The following is a 17,767-nucleotide window of genomic DNA, read 5'->3' as shown; positions in this document are numbered from 1 at the left end:
TGACTTCCCATGCCAGCAGGAGGAACAGTTTTGGGTGTGCTGAGGGACCCACCTGTGGACTTGCTAGGCTTTGAGAGGAACCAAGGCTGGGTGGCGGCGGGCAGGACAGGGGAAGAGGGTTCCGGGGCACAGAGGGCCAGACAGATGCATCCAGCAGCTGGCAGCTCTGGCTGGAGAGCGGAAGAGGGCAGTGAGAAGCACGGCTGGCCCATGGTACCTCCTGCCCCTCTGCCCTGCCCGCCTTCCCTCTGCCCTGCCCGCCTTCCCTCTGCCCTGCCCGCCTTCCCTCTGCCCTACCCGCCTTCCCTCTGCCTCTTCCCCTCTGGCCCGTGCTATTTACTGTGTATTTTTAAGTGAACTTGGAAGCCATTTTTAAAACCTGCTCTCCACTAGGTAAGGTATAAAAAAGACCATCTGCAGACAGGGAGACCATTTTTGCAACTTAAACGGTGGCTGTTCAGGGCCTCCCCCAGCAGCCCTGCCCCCGCACCTGCTCCCACTTGCTTCCCGCCCCGCTCCAACCTGCTTGTTGAAGAAGAGGCCATGGGAGTTTCCAGAGTCCCCGATTAAAGTGCAGGTGTCCTTGGGGACCTCATCAGCCCAGGTATCCCCTCCTGTCTGACCCTGTATTCGGGGGTTGGGAGGCTGTCCTAGGCTTGCTGCTCTGAGCATCTCCCCAGAGGCCACCCTGCTCATGCCAGTCAGTGAGGTCTGCCCAGTTCTGGGAAGCACCCTGGGTACTGGGGCTGGCGCTGCCCACAGTGAGAGGACCCTGAGCTGCCTGGCTGGGCTGGAGAGGAGGCTCGGGAGTACGCCCCTGGCTGGGGTGAAAAGGCCAAGAGTGGGAAGAGAGACACCTCCGAGGTCTTTAGACTTTGTCTTCAAGAGACTTGATCCAAACAAAAGGTCCTAAAGCCTTTGGTCCCCTGGCTGTAGGCACAGCCGCAGCAAGGCCTAGGACATTCCCAGCTCGGGACGGCCCAGCCAGTCAGATGGGGCAAGCCAAGGGGACAGGAGACTGTCTGGAACTTCCACTGGGGCTGGGGGTGGGTGACCAGCAGTTGGCAGGATGGGTGGCCTGAAGGGGTACAGTTGAGGGAGGGACAGGTGGCTGGAGGAGGAAGCAGGGGCTGGCCTCTATGTCCCCTGAGACAGCAGGGGAGGAAGGCAGGAACCCCGCAGGCCACCTCCCCTCAGGGTCTGCCTCCCCTGCGGTCCTTGGAGGAACTCCAGGATTTGTCCTCCCCAGCAGCCTGGCTCACTTGCATCACCAGCTCCATGCCCGCCCCTCGTCTTTCAGGGTTGCTCTCCCAGGTCCGAGCTTAGAGGGCCCTCCTGACTGCTGGACCTGGACCTGCCCAGCACTGTCCTACTGCACTACATCATCACTGAGACTTGGGAAGGACAGCGGTGAGCAGGTTCTCAGCCTTTGTTGGTCTCTTCCACGAGATGAGGCTTACAGCGGCCTCCCCATGACTGAGGTGCAGCCACAGCCTGGCCTGTGTCCAGCCTGCTCCAGAATCACCTGATATCCCCCCAACCCCCAATACACCTGGGCTTGCTTGATCTTACTGGAGCTCACCAGGGCCTGGCTGTGTGCAAGTCTCATGCAGCATAGTGAGGTGCTCCTGAGATGGATCGAAGGTGTCTGGTCAAGATGGAGGCCTCGAAGGCCACAGCCATGAGTCAGAGACCACAGATTTCTCCAGAGCTGGTGCCCAGAGGCCAAAGGCGGGGATGGGCCTTGAGGCTGGGACCCAGGTCGCCTCATGGCAAGCCTTTTGCCCACAGCAGCTGTGGAAGGCAGGAGACAGGATGAAGCCTTTAATACAGAGGGCCTGCTCTGATTTCAGTAAGCAACCATTTATCACTCAAGAAGCCTGGACAGACTAGGGAGCAGGAGCACGCCAGGCCTCCTCCAAGGTGTCTGGCAGGGAGGCCGGCCTGGGGAACACACTCCTTGTCCCTTGTCGTGTCGTCTGAGGCAGGGGCTCAAGGCAATCTTTGCAGATGCTGAGCCGGGAACCCTCGACCTTCTAGCAGGCCACAGATCCTTTGGGCAGTGTTTGTTTTGTTCTGCTCCAGTCTGGAAGCCCTTGGAGGGCAGTGTGGGTCTACAAGGCCAACTTTGTCTTGTCTGTTCTGGAGCTGTCTCCCTGCCCCTTGGGTTATCAGGATGATATAGGGTCACATCCCCTGAGGCAGTATCTCAAAGGACCAGCTGGGAACAGAACCTGCCAAGACTCCACTGGAGGTGGTGCAGAGAGCTGGGCAGGCACATAAACTGTGAGGCCAAACTGCTAGAGTCCTGCCATGTGACCTTGAGGAGACTGCCACCTCCCTTGTGCCTCAGTGTCCTCATCTGTAAAGTGGGAAATATGATGATACCTACCGTGTAGCCTCGTACTGAATATTAAATGAGTTAATATTAAATGAGATACTTAGTACAGCACAAGCCCCAGTAAAGCTTCCATGAGTCAGCTGCCATCACCATCATCAACACTTTTGTCATTATCACCATCACCATGACCACCACAGTCTCCACCATCACCGCTACAGCCATCATCACCATGATCATTACCATCCCACCTCCCCCATCACTACCACCACCACCCCCATCACCACCACCATCACCATCACCATTATCACCATCACCATTACCATCATCACCATCACCATCATCACCATTACCATCATCACCACCATCATCACCATCACCATCACCATCATCACCATTACCACCACCCCCATCACCACCACCATCACCATCATCACCATCACCATCATCACCATTACCATCATCACCACCATCATCACCATCACCATCACCATCATCACCATTACCACCACCCCCATCACCACCACCATCACCATCACCATTATCACCACCATCACCATCATCACCATCACCATCATCACCATCACCATCATCACCATCATCATCACCACCATCATCACCATCACCATCATCACCATTACCACCACCCCCATCACCACTACCATCACCATCACCATTATCACCATCACCATTACCATCATCACCATCACCGTCACCATCACCATTATCACATCACCATCATCACCATCACCATCATCACCATCATCACCATCACCATCATCACCATCACCATTATCACCACCACTACCACCTCCACCATCACCATCACCACTGCTGCCATCATCATCATGATCACCATTCCACCTCCCCCATCACTACTACCACCATCACCATCGCCATCATGACCACCATCACACCACCATCACCATCACTGCCACCCCCATCTCCACTATCATCACCATCACACCACCACCACCATCCCCACCACCATTGTCACCATCACCACCATGACTATCACCACCACCATTACCACCATCATACCTACCATCACCACTACTATCAGCATCACCACCACCGCCATCACCATATCACCATCACCATTATCACCAACATAATGATCACCACCACCACCAGTCTCATGATACTTGTATAGCTGGGCCCTCAGTGGGATCCTCGGGTACACCTGAGGCCTTGTGCTATGCTCAGGGCCAGGTGGGAGATGCAAACCCTGTGCCCACATGCTCTGTGTGCAATCTGCCCCTGCTGGTATCTGGCTGAGGCCCATGATGCGGAAGAAGCCAGGCAGGTAAGTGGCTCCCAGGTAGCTGCTCTTGAAGCCTCCTCTGACCCCATAACCTGTGCTCTCCCATGTCCTTGGCAGGGGAGCCGAGGCAGCCCTCAGGGCCAGGCTGGCTCTCAGCAGTGGCTGTGAATCCCTTCCAGACTCAGGTTTGAGAGACCCTGTGGCTGCAGCATCTGGGCAAAGATATTTCTAGGGTGGGGCATCCCATCCCCAGACAACTGCTTTGGTTTCCAAACAGTGGATGTGTGGCCCTTCTGTTTCTGAAGAAGCTGGCTGTTTCTCAGCAAGACCCGTGCTGTTCTCCATGACCAAAGAACCAATCCAGAACACCCGAACCCAGCCCAGGGCCCCTGGGATCACAGGCAACATAGCAGCCTCGCTTAGCAGGTTGTAAGCTCTCTCCTCCGAAGGCCATTCCCAGGATCTAAAGTCCTCGTTTCCTGGCTTGAAGTTAACCCTTGAGGTCCTAATGTTGGAGAGAGGAAAAGCTTCCCCCATGTTGATCCAAATGGCTTGGCCAGACGTGGATCTCTCTCAGAAGAACCCACGACCAAGGACGCTGGCACGTTCCTGGTGAGGTTCTCCACGAAGAGGTGCAGTGTGAAGTGGCCTGTCACAGAATAAGAGTCCTAAAGCCTGCGTTCCCATAAAAGCCCCTGGCCTGGGAAGCAAACACAGACCGGGAGGCCCCTGCCTGGCCTGGGCAGCTCACACAGACTGGGAAGCACTTAAAAGCTGGAGGCCCCTGGAGCTGCTGGTCCACAGGGAGGTGAAGCTGCACTCCTGCCCTAGGGTCTTCCAGGGTGCCTGCTGTGGAGGTTGCTGGAGACGAGCCCACCACTCTAGGGTCCGGGCACCTGGAACACAGCAGGCACTCGGGCGCTTCCAGTCCACGAGAGGCACCTCCCAGACGGCAGTCTTCTCTGATTGCTTTCTGGAGTTTGAGTGCGGAGGAGGACGAGGTGAGGAAGGCAGCCGAGCTGTGTCCTGATGCATCTTCCGGAGGCACTCTGGGTGGACGCTGGGCCCCTCGGCCTTGCCAGGCTGGGGTCTCCCTTCACAGAGCCCATGCCTGTGGGCCCCACAGCCAGACTAGCACCTTCCTGTCAACACAGCCATGGACACCATGAGAAACTCCCACAGTTAAACACTGCCCAGAGCCCCAGGCCGCCTCCTGGGGTGTCATTTTGTAAGGTACCTCACCAACCTCATGAGAAGTCTTTGCTGTAGGGACTTATTTATTTTAAATGAATCAGGGTCTTGCTCTGTCGTGCAGGCTGGAGTGCAGTGGCACAATCATGGCTCACTGCAGCCTCAAAAACTCCTGGGATTAAGCAATCCTCCCACCTCAGCCTCCTGAGTATCTGGTGGTATTAGCCACCACATCTGGCAAATTTTTTACTTTTAGTAGAGACGGAATCTCGCCATGTTGCCTAGGCTGGTGTAGAACTCCTGGACTCGAGTGATCCTCCCACTTCAGCCTTCCAAAGTGCTAGGATTATAGGCTTGAGCCACCATGCCCTGCTTGTGGGTTTATTTTTTAATCTGACAGTTTTGCCAAACCTCATACTAGAAGGTGGGGCTTCTGTTGGCTAAAAACACCATGATATTTCATCATTAAACTAGTTGTTATCCACATCTGGGATACTTGGAGAAAAACCTCTCAGGGTATATTCACATTTCACGCCCAGCTTGCAAAGGCACCTTCATGCCTTCTGCTCCCCGACCCTGACCTCCTGCTCACCCAAAGAGCAGGAGCTAGCCTGTGTCCAGAGCGGGGGGGGGGGGGGGGGGGGGGGGTCGGGTAGGTAGGAAAGGTCCTGTGCTGCCCCCTCCAGGCAGAGACTCCTAGGGGAGACAGTGTGGTGGCCTGGGGCCCAGGGGCCTCCCTGCAAACTCTTTCCCCTTAAACCCTCCTCCTGGTGGGTGTGGCTATGCATTTGTCCCGACCCCTCCACATGCAGAACCTGGCATGAGCCCTGGGGCGTGGGGACAGACACGGAGTCCAGGTGACCTCAGGGTTGTCCTGAGCTGAGGTGTAGACCCCAGGCAGACCCACAGACAGAGTGGGGCTCTCCGAGGTGTGGTTGGAGGGCCGAGAGCAGAGCCCTGTGCTGGATCTAGGGAGGCACTGGCGTGTCAGCAGGTGCAGCAGTGTGCAGCTGGGCTGGGCTGCGGGGCTCCTGTCCTTGCCCTCCTCCAGTGGCCAGGAGAGGCCAGATGTTCGTGCTGGCCCCCAGAGGATGCCTGAGGGAGGAGGTGCAGGAAGGAGCAGGGTCCCCTGGGCTGGGGCTGGAGGGCGCCAGAGGCTGTCGCCTGCGTTCTCCCAGGTGCACAGAAATGAACACCTTCTGGCTGAGAAAGGCTGACTGGGGGGCCTCTGGGCAGCCTGGGGCCTGAGGGGAGCAGAGCTTGCTGGGAGGGCTTCATTCCTTCCCGGGTGGAGGGAGCAGCCAGGCAGCACCCTGACAGCTCCAGCCCTGGATGGAGAGCAGCCCCCACACTGGGCTCCAGCCCTGAGGGCTCTCCCCAGCCTCCTGACCCCACGGAGGAGCTGGTGAGTGTAGTGGGTGCAGGGCCACCTTCCAACAGTGACAAGGGGGACCTGAGCCCAGCTGCCCCCAAGGCCTGGCCAGCACTTGGGGAAGTCCGGCAGGGTGTCCTTGAGGTCACGTGAACTCCGCTTCTGGCCTCACACCCCAGGGCCCACGCCGGGTTCTGCGCTGTGTGTCCTGAGACCCGGACGGAGCACATGGGGCCTGAACGGCACCTTCCCTGGCCGGCTGCCCACGGACGTTTGTGGGCTTGGCCCTCCTGTTTTGGGCTCACTTGGGGTGCAGGACTCAGGGATCCACACAGGAGATGAGCCAGGCTTCCCTGAGGGAGCCAGGAGGGCCGGAGTTTTGGCGGATTGCTTTCTCAGCCTGAGACGTTGCCCTGTAATGCCAACCCTGTTGCCATGGCCTGGCGTGGGACCTCCGGGGCCGGGCAGCTGCTTCCCTCAATGAGAGCCCCCGAGCCCCTGCAGGCGGCTCCGTGGTGCGCCCCCCCACCCCCGCATGAGCCTCCCGCCCGCGCATGAGCCCCCCGCCCCCGCATGAGCCCCCCGCCCCCGCATGAACCCTGCCGCCCCCACTTGAGCCTCCCGCCCCCGCATGAGCCCGCGCCACGCCTGGCCTTGGAGCGCCACCTGCAGGTGAACTCGGTTCACGGGAGGCTGGGCCTGCGTCCTGGGGCCCCAGGGCTGGTGACGCCCATCAGCACTCCTGGGACACCGCCTGTGACCCCATGGCAGCGTCCGCCAACCACATTCACGTTTCTCACGCACTGGCTCCCTGCTGCGGCTGCTGCTCTCTCCAAGCCGTGGGCCTGCGACCACCCCAGACCATCTGCCTTCTGCAGCACAGTTCCTGCCCCTGCGGGTTCTCAGGCCTGGCTCTGGGCTCTCGCCTCCCTTTTCCCTTCCCAAGGCAGCTCGGCAGAAAAATGAGAAGTCCCAGAAGCTCAGGACGCCCTGAGCTGGAAGTCAACATAGACGGTACTCACTCAGTAGCTAAGGGAGGCAAAGAGAACAGCAGAGCAGGAACCAGGGGAGGGGGACTCCACCCAGACATCCCAAATCCACCAGGGGAGGGGGATCCCACCCAGAGACCCCAAATACAACAGATAGAGGGGTACCTCCCACCCAAACACTCCAAATCCACCAGGGAGAGGGGTACGTTCCATCCAGACACCCCAAATCCACCAGAGAGAGGGGCACCTCCAACCCAGACACCCCAAATCCACCAGAGAGAGGGGTACCTGTCACCCAGACACCCCAAATCCACCAGAGAGAGGGGTATGTCCCACCCAGACACCCCAAATCCACCAGGGAGAGGGGCACCTCCAACCCAGACACCCCAAATCCACCAGAGAGAGGGGTACCTGTCACCCAGACACCCCAAATCCACCAGAGAGAGGGGTATGTCCCACCCAGACACCCCAAATCCACCAGGGAGAGGGGCACCTCCAACCCAGACATCCCAAATCCACCAGATAGATGGGTAACTCCCACCCAGACACCCAAAGTCCACCAGATAGAGGGGCACCTCCCACCCAGACACTCCAAATCCACCAGGAAGAGGGGGACTTCCTGCCCAGACACCCCAGATCCACCAGATAGAGGGGCACCTCCCACCCAGGCACCTCAAATTCACCAGGAAGAGGGGCACCTCCAACCCAGACACCCCAAATCCACCAGATAGATGGGTACCTCCCACCCAGACACCCCAAATCCACCAGGGAGAGGGGCACTTCCCACCCAGACACCCCAAATCCACCAGGGAGGGGGGCTTCCATCCAGACACCACAAATCCACCAGGGAGAGGGTTGCCTCCTGCCCAGACACCTCAAATCCACCAGGGAGAGGGGCACCTCCCACCCAGACACCCCAAATCCACCAGATAGAGGGGTATCTCCCACCCAGACACCCCAAATCCACCAAGGAGGGGAGGCTTCCTGCCCAGACACCCCAAATCCACCAGGGAGGGGGGGCCTCCTGCCGATACCTCAAATCCACCAGGGAGTGGGGGCTTCCTGCCCAGACACCCCAAATCCACCAGGGAGGGGGGCTTCCTGCCCAGACACCACAAATCCACCAGGGAGAGGGTTGCCTCCTGTCCAGACACCTCAAATCCACCAGGGAGTGAGGGCTTCCTGCCCAGACATCCCAAATCCACCAGGAAGAGGGGCGCCTCCTGCCCAGACACCTGAAATCTATAAGAGGTTACAGGATCCAGAGAGGCCGCAGGGACTTGCTGGCTGCAGGGCCCCATCAGGAGCAGGGCCATGTTCAGAAGATGGGCTGAGTCACAGGGTGGAGGGTGGGCGCCAGGGCCTCCAGCACCGTTCCGCCACCAGCCTGTAAGCACCTTCCAAGCAGGGGTCTGGGTGGTGGCTTCTGTGCCAGCTCCTCTACCCTGCCCAGCAGTAATTACCCGCCACTGCCATCCGGGAGGCAGGCTCTCCCGGTCCCCTTGAAATGGGGCCTCTCACAGAGTGAGGTCGGAGTTTAGAGGGTGAGAGGGCAGATGACCACAGGAAGGGTGATGTGGAAAATGAGGGCATGAAGGTGGCCTCCGGAAGACAGGCAGGAGGACATGGATTCCCATGGCGGGCCCTCCTGGAGAACAAGTGGCCAGCTCATCCCTGCCTCCACCCCGCCTTCCAGCTGCTGCCTCTGCCAGGAGCCCAGTCCTCCCTACGGAATATGCAGCCTCTCCCCAGGGCCCGTCCAGCAGCACCTTGTCATGAAAGCTCCTTGACCCACAGGACTTTGATTCCATGGCAATGTTCAGGCTGGGCTGTGCCCAGGGCCTGAGGCCAACACAGGGCGCACTTCTCCTGTGTCACAGCAAAAGCAGTAATTGGTGGCTTCAAGTGAAAGGTGGGCAGCATCTTGGCAGGTTCATAAAAACAAAAGGACTCAGGGGACCCCAATTGGAATCCCCCAGACAAGAGTCAGACAAGGGGGCACCACGTGGTGGGTACACCTCACTCTTCCTGTCTCCCACGAAGACCCAGCTCCGGGCACCCACACCCCATCCTGGAGATGCCAGGACATGGAGTGGTGCTTGTGCACGTGTTGCCCAGAGGGGCAATGTCCGCAGCACTGGCCAGAGAGCAGGGAGGGCCCTGACGCACCACCCATGGCTGGTAGCCAGGCCTGACCCAAGCTGGGCCGGACCCAAGCCGTGCCTGACACAAGGAGCCACCAAAGAATCGCCTCCCATCTAAAGGCACCAGTTCCCGAGGGAAGGCTACTTTAGTCAAACAGACCCGTGCCAGAGAGATGGCACCAGCAGCACCAGCCAGGGCCCAAGGGGACCCCAGCACGGCACACCCCACATAAGACTTCTAGAGCCAAGAAATAAAGGGTTTTCCAAGGACACATCAGCAAATGAACCGACAGAGAGGATGCGAATGTTGGCATCCAAAGGAAAAGTGTAGAAGAGGAAGTAGAAAAAAGTCCACAAACACTGAGCAAAAGGAAGGAAATGAAAAGAGTGTGGCTCGGGGACACAGCCAGAGCTGAACAATCCATCAGAGGGGCCCCTGAATGACAGAGGGAGCAGGTGGAGGAGAGGCCGCTATTTTTGAAAGAACAGAAGCAAACAGCTTTCCTGAAATGGAGGAAGAGCTGCACCCACAGCCCAGGGGCTCCTGACGTCCCGGTGTAGCTGAAGAGAAAGATCTGAACTCCAAGGCTGGTGAGTATACCATGGCCTCCAGACAGACAGGAGATGCCTCTACAGGAGACAGTATCCTGCTGACCCGGGCTGCACCTCCACAAGTCTGGAAGCCAGAAGACAGAACAGTAACATCGACTCAGAGAGACAAGGACGAGACTCAGCACTTCCGGATCCAGCCCAGGACAACTCACAGCATCCAGGCACAGGGCAGGAGGCAGGCTGTGGTCACTGCCTGTCATTCTACAGAGACCTGGGCTGCCCTGGGACTCACCTTCCCCAGGAGAATACGGAGGAACTGGGGCACGCCAGGATAGGCCCAAGCCTTTGGAAGGCCTGGACACTCCCACTCTGCACTTTTAGAGCCCTGAGCCTCCATGGAGGAAGGCCAGGCACCCTGCTAGAGACCCCAGGGAGGGACCATGGGAGCCAGCGACGTCCTGAGAAAGGTAGTTCCAGTGATCCCAGCATCCCATCTGAGACCAACCTTCCAGGCCACCTGGCCAGAGCGCCAGGTGTGTGAGGGTGCCGTCCTGCCCGTCTCAGCTCAGCCCGGCCATCAGATCGCTGGTGCCCCCACGGACAGCCCGAGGACGGGAGAGCCGCCCTGCTGAGCCCAGTCAACCCAAAGCATTCTGAGATCAGGGGGAGGCTGCTGTTTTCAACCACTAAGTGGTCTGTCACAGCAACAGATAACAGACAGGGTGGAGAGAAACAGGACATCAGGACTTCTAAAGGCCTCAGCCGAGGCAGGGGAGAAGAAAAGGAAGGGAAGAGAAAGCCCAATTTTCAAAAATTAAGAGAGAAATATCTGTCTGATATGAGAGAAAGTGGGGGAATGGAAGAGCATAGAGGGACTGCAGGTTCCCAAGAACAATGGAATGAAGAGACTTGATCAAAACAAAGATGGAGGGAATGCAAGCGTGTGGTTACCACAATAACCTGGAATTTTCTATTAGCTGTATTTTTTAACACAACCTAACAGGCTTGGAGTTTTTCCTGTACACTGTTTTAAGAAGCATAATTAAAGCAGAGTGATTCTTTTAAAAAGATGGCAGTGAATGAAGTGCGACTTCTGGGCCAGGTGAGCGATGACCTCCTGCTCTTGTAGCCACCAGGGAAGGCCAGACGCAGCAGTCAGAGGAGACGCAGCAGTCACGGGGTGCGTGTGAGGCTGCGAGCCAGAGGCAGCCTCGGAGGGCCTCGAGGGGGACTGGAGCTGCTGCATCCCGACCTGCCCAGGCTGAGGCCCAGGGCGTCACAGACAGGAAGCAGGGCTGCTGGAGGCCCTGGGGCAGGGTCTAGGGCATCAGAGGCACGGCTGGTCCCCCAGACCATTTTCAGGGTCTGGTACCAGCACAGGAAGCTGAGGGGCTGTTCTGGAGACAGGGTGAAATCTCGGGTTCGCAGCAAGCCCAGGACAGGTCTCACCTACCAGCTTGCCAAAGGCAGAGGCTGACCAGGAGTAACTGAAGCTGCGACCCAGTCTCCACCCAGTGCAAGCCCTGCCGGGATGAAGGTGATGAAACCTGTACCCATTTATGGGCTTCACAGAGGAAAGGGCCAGTCCTCTCACGGAAACTGGCATTGTCCTTAGTCTCTGTGGTTTGTTTACAGAGTTGACCCTTGAACAACGTGGGGTTTACGGCGCGCTGATGCCCCACGCAGCTGAAAATCCACATATTGCTTCTGACTTCCCCAAAATGTAACTACTAATAGGCTACCATTGACGGGAAGCCTTCCTGGTAACATTAACGTTCCATTAGCGCATATTTTGTATGTTATATTACATATTGTAGTCTTACAGTAAGACAAAATCATCAGGAAGAGAAAATCTATTTACTACTCATTAAGTGGAAGTGGATCCTCATAAAGGCCTTTGTCCTCCTCCTCTTCAGGTTGTGGACGCAGGAGGAGGAGCTGGTCCTGCAGTCTCAGGGGTGGCAGAGGCAGAAGTGGGGGAGGAGGCAGGGGAGGCAGGCACACTCGGTGTAACGTGACGGACATACATGTAATTTCTGCCTGACGTTGCTCTTTCATTTCTCTAAACTTTCTGTGCGGTCCCAATCCTCCTTCCAGTGCTGGCTTTAGTTTCCATGCCTGCATCATAGAAGGGCCCATGTCCTGACAGAGGGCAAAGGCAGCTTGAATGACAGGAATGCTCCTGCCAGGGTCCCGGGTCAACTTCTTTCCCAGCACTGCTTCCTCTACGTCTTTCTCCTCCTCATCGCCTGGTTTGGAAACACTCATCTCCCTCAGTCTCTTCTGTTCATTGCTGTGGTGCAGCGTCTATTAGCTCTTGAATTTCTCCAAGGCCTGTATCTGGAAACTCTTCACCCTCATCTTTTTTGTTATCTCCACAATTTCTTTAATTGATATATAATAAATGTACATATTTTGGGGGTACATGTGATAATGTGATACACTCGTATAACGTGTGAAGATCAAGGGTAACTGGGATGCCCATCAACCTATTTCTTCTCTTTCTGCTAGGAACATTGAATGACTCTCTTCTAGCTATGTCGAAATGTGCAACTGACTAACGTTAGGTAGTCACCCTATTGATCTATTGAACGCCAGGTCTTATTTCCTCCATCTCACTGTGCATTTCCACTCATTAGTCACCCCCTGCACTCCCCACTTCCCCCACTTCCTGGCCTCTGGTCACCACCAGTCTGCTCTTATCTTCGTGAGATCCACTTTTTTAGCCCCCAAGAGTGAGAACAAACGATGCTTGTTTTTCTGTGCCTGGCTTACTGCACGTAACACAATGGCCTCCATTCCATCCAGGTGGTGGCAAGAGATGGGATTCCATTCATTTTCCATCATTTCCGTGATTGGCTGTCATCAATGCTGGGAAGTCGTACACAACATCTGGATGCGGTTTTCCCCAGCAAGAATGTGCCATTTCAGGCTTCGTGGCTTTCCCAGCCTTGCTGCCAACCATGACGGCACGTCTAGTGTGTAATCCCTCAGCCTTTCATGGTATTCTCCCCTGAGGTTCTCTTCGCCAGCACTGACATTCCTGTCCATACAGTGCCGCATGCAATGAGGCTTCCAGGTCCCTACGGCCTCTGGGCCAGAGGCTGCGTTGGAGACATATTTGGGGGCAAGTGGGCTCCTTTGACACCTTCAGTGTTGAACTCGTGGGGTTCTGGGTGGCCAAGAGGCATTGTCCAATACCAGAATTTTAAAAGGCAGTCACTTACAGGAAGCAAGGTACTTCCTGATTTCAGGGACAAAGCATCGATGAAATCAACCCAGAAAAGAGGTTCTTGTCCAGCCTTCTTGTACAACCAAGGAGAAGATGGTGTTTTTCTTTTCCTTTTAAGCTCAGCGGTTAGCAGCTTTCTGGATAAGGGCAGTCCTGATCATAATCTGACTGTGTTTGCACAGAACAGCAGAGCTGGCCTCTCCCCTCCTGCCCTAAATTCTGGTACTTGCTTGTCTTCCTAATCCATGCCTGTGGCATTTTTTTTTTTTTCAGAATAGGGGACTTATGTCTGCATTAAAAACATGTTCAGGCAGATATCCTTTCTCCTCTTTCTCCTCAGTGACTTTCTTCATGGTTTCCGTATCCAGGAACTTGTCTGCTGCCCCTTGGCCGACAGAAGCTGCTTCTCCTGTTATCTTGACATTTTTCCAGCCAAGCCTCTAAAATTATCAAACCATCCTTTGCTGGGATTAGATTCTCCAGCTTCAGTTCCTTCCCCTTCCTTTTGTTTGAAGAGACTACAGGTACACCTTTCTCAGTATATTAGTAAGTATTCTCTAGAAGGACAGAATAGGATATATATACATATGAAATGGAGTTTATTAAGGAGAACTGAGGCACAGGATCACAGGGTGAAGTCCCAAAATAGGCTGTCTGCAAACTGAGGGGCAAGGAAGCCAGTAGTAGCTCAGTCTGAGTCCCCAAACCTCTAAAGGAGGGAAGCCGACAGTGCAGCCTTCAGTCTGTGGCCGAAGGCCCGAGAGCCCCTGGCAAAACACCGGTGTAGGTCCAAGAGTCCAAAAGCTAAAGAACTTGGAGTCTGATGTTCAAGGGCAGGAAGCATCCAGCATGGGAGAGAGATGAAGGCCAGAAGACTCAGCCAGTCAGCTTCAGCCACCTTCTTCTGCCTGCTTTTTCCAGCCATGCTGGCAGCCGACTGGATGGTGCCTGCCCACAGTGTGGTGGGTCTTCTCCCAGTCCACTGACTCAAATGTTAATCTCTTCTGGCAACACCCAGAAATAATACTTTGCATTCTTCAATCTAATCAAGTTGACACTTAATATGAACCATCACACACAGCAATCCTATACCCACATAAAAGCTGCATTCCCAATACAAGATAAAAAGGTATTTCACAGAAAGTGTTAAGGCTTTTGTGCCTGCTCACAAATTTCCTTATTTTTTTACTATGGTCCTTACGTTGGATTCATTTATCTTGAATTGGTAGGCAACTGCAGCTGTAAACCTCAATCTACGGAACATATCAAGAAATTCAACTTTTTCTTGAAATGTCATGACTTTTCTCTGCTTCTCAGGAGCTCTTCGGCATGACTGGTGGCACTCTATGGGTCCCAAAGTGTTCTTCAAGGTTTACAGTATCGCGCTAAACATGAAAAATACACAAGAACATCCAGATGTACCCTTTTTTTCAAGCTGGGGTCTCACTCTGTTGCCCAGGCTGGAGTGCAGTGGTGCAATCGCAGCTCACTGCAGCCTCGACCTCCTGGGCTCAAGGGATCCTCCTGCCTCAGCCTCCTGAGTAGCTGGGACTGCAGGCGTGTGCCACCATGTCCAGTTAAAATAGATCACTTTTTACCGTGATACACAATGTACTGAAGACATGAACTGCTCGTGCAGAGATTAGCACCACACGATGTTTTAAGCGGATCCTTGAAATGCTTGTGCTCACTGCAATAGCAACAGGAGGTGGCTTTGTAATTATTCCAGCAGCACACTGTGGACTGCAGTTAATTTCATGCAGTTATAATTTAATGCTGCATTTTTTTTTTTGAGACAGAGTTTTGCTCTTGTTGCCCACGCTGGAGTGCAATGGCGTGATCTCGGCTCACCGCAACCTCTGCCTTCTGGGTTCAAGTGATTCTCCTGCCTCAGCCTCCCGAGTAGCTGGAGTTACAGGCATGCGCCACCATGCCTGGCTAATTTTGTATTTTTAGTAGTCACGGGGTTTCTCCACGTTGGCCAGGCTGGTCTTGAACTCCTGACCTTAGGTGATCTGCCCACCTCGGCCTCCCAAAGTGCTGGGATTACAGGCGTGAGCCACTGCGCTCGGCCAATGCTGCATCTTTACGGCGACGTTTCTCTCTACTGTGAATGGTCCATGTATGGTCTGTATATTGTATGCATTCATGACATAACTTTTTCTTTTTTCTTTTTTTAGATATTTCTAGGCTATGTGGCTCATCTGCAAAGTTTTTCAAATTGTTGCAAATTTCCAAAAATTTTTGCAATATATTTGTTTTTAAAAATCCACTTATAAGTGGACCCTTATAATTCAAACTCTTGTTCAAGGGCCAACTTATACAATGCTGGGCACTCACTAAAAACTTATTAGAAACATGTAATATGTTATAGAAAAAAGAAGAAAAGAGATATAAAGGAAATGAAAAGATGGAGAATTTCAACAGAGAATCGGCATCCACAAAAAATTACCAGACACCTTAGACCTGAAAAACACAACATCTGAAATTTAAAACTGAAAGAAAACACTTATTTAAAAAAATCATTATAATGATGATGTAAAAGGATCTAGTGGAAAAGGTGGATGGCATGCACGAGCAGATGTGGAATTCCGGCAGAGACGAGAAGGAGAACACGGAGGTGAGAGGAAACTCTGGAGAGGAGCAGGATGGGATCTGAGACCACGCACTCCCTGAGAACACGGAGGTGAGTGGAAATGCTGGAGAAGAGAAGGATGGCATCTGAGACCACGCACTCCCTGAGAACACGGAGGTGAGAGGAAACTCTGGAGAGGAGCAGGATGGGATCTGACACCATGCACTCCCCAAGAACACGGAGGTGAGTGGAAATGCTGGAGAAGAGAAGGATGGCATCTGAGACCACGCACTCCCTGAGGCTCACCAGGAAGCCTGATTCGGCCGAGGAAAGACACGCTGCTCAGGGCCTGGGATGTTTCTTCTGAGTGCAATGGTACAATCGTCTATGTTCGTGTTTTTTTCTCTATCATAAAGCTGCTGTTTTTAATGTTAAAAAACCTCTTGGGTTTTTCTGTGGGACACAACAGAAGACAGGATTCGTAAATCTAAAACCACATAGACAGGAGGCATCTAGCCTGATGTACAGAGAGGAATGAAAAATAGAACACATGACAGAAGAGACGTGCAGGTCACAGCCACACACACTCACCTATGCACATACACACGGGCGCACACATGCACACACTCGTACACATGAATGCATACACACACGTGCACACACACTCGTGCATATGCATGCACACACATGCATACACACGCACACACATGCATATGCACACGCGCACACACACACACACAAAACAAGTCTCAGGGAGAAGAGGGAGAACAGGGGAAAAAATAGTAAAAAAAAAAATGGCTAAGAATTTTCCAAAACTGATGAAAGATACTAACTCCCAGATTTGAGTTCTATATATTCCAAGAAAAATAAGTAAAAAAATCACATCCAGGCACAGCACAGACTGCTGAAAACCAAAGATAAGGAGAAAAAATTTTAAGACAAAGAAAAAAGACACATTACCTTCAAAGGAGCAACAAATAACAATGAACATTGAATCTTTTTTTTTTTTTGAGATGAAGTCTCCCTCTGTTGCCCAGGCTGGAGTGCAGTGGTGCGATCTCGGCTCACTGTAAGCTCCGCCTCCTGGGTTCATGCCATTCTCCTGCCTCAGCCTCCTGAGTAGCTGGGACTACAGGCGCCCGCCACCACGCCCAGCTAATTTTTTATATTTTTTAGTAGAGACGGGGTTTCACCATGTTAGCCAGGATGGTCTCGATCTCCTGACCTCGTGATCCACTCGCCTCGGCCTCCCAAAGTGCTGGGATTACAGGCGTGAGCCACAGCACCCGGCCTGAACATTGAATTTTTAACAAAACTCATGGGAGCCAGAAGACAGTGGAGCCCATCTTTAAAGTTCTGGGAATGGCAGAAATCATCCACCCAGAATTCTGTCCTGTGCAGAATAAAGGCAAACTAAATTTATTTTCAGACAAACAAAAGCTGAGAGACCTTACGGCCAGTCAAAGCATAACCATGATACAAAGAAATACTTAAAAAAAAGTTATTTAGCTAAATGAAAATCAGCCCTCATTGGAGCATGAAGCTGCAGGAAGGAAGAGCATCGGGATGGGTAAAGTGAAGCAAACACTGATGTCTAGTAACAGCGCGTCAAGACACCGTTGGGGCACACGGTACCTGTGTCTTGCGTGCTTACCTGTGGAAGGGAGGCGGATGAGAGCAACAGCATCAAGGGCAGGGAACTGGCAGATGGGAGGGACCTTCTCAGGGTCATTGGCTCATTCAGGAAATGCTAATGAACTCAAGGGCATGTATCAAATCTCTAAGGCAACACCCAAGAGAATAATATTAAAAGATATTACTAAAACTCTAATACAAGAGATATAAATAAAAAAATTGATCACTATCAGAAAGCAGCAAAAGAAGAATAAAGGGAATAAAAACATGAGATGGGCACGGAATCCGCCGTACGCACACGCACCTTAAATGTGAGGACCAAACACTGTAACTGAAACACAGAACTGGCAGCTAGAGAAAGAAAAGGAGTCCCGAGTATATGATGTCTCTATAAGGTGCACTTTAAATCCAGTACAGTAGAAGGAGGGAAGAAGATGCATTATGAAAACGCTGACCAAAACAGCAGTGGTGTGCC

This window comes from Gorilla gorilla, chromosome 8 (genome assembly GCF_029281585.2).
Source record: "Gorilla gorilla gorilla isolate KB3781 chromosome 8, NHGRI_mGorGor1-v2.1_pri, whole genome shotgun sequence".
NCBI classification, from domain to species: domain Eukaryota; kingdom Metazoa; phylum Chordata; class Mammalia; order Primates; family Hominidae; genus Gorilla; species Gorilla gorilla.
Note: the sequence above shows the minus strand (reverse complement) of the source record.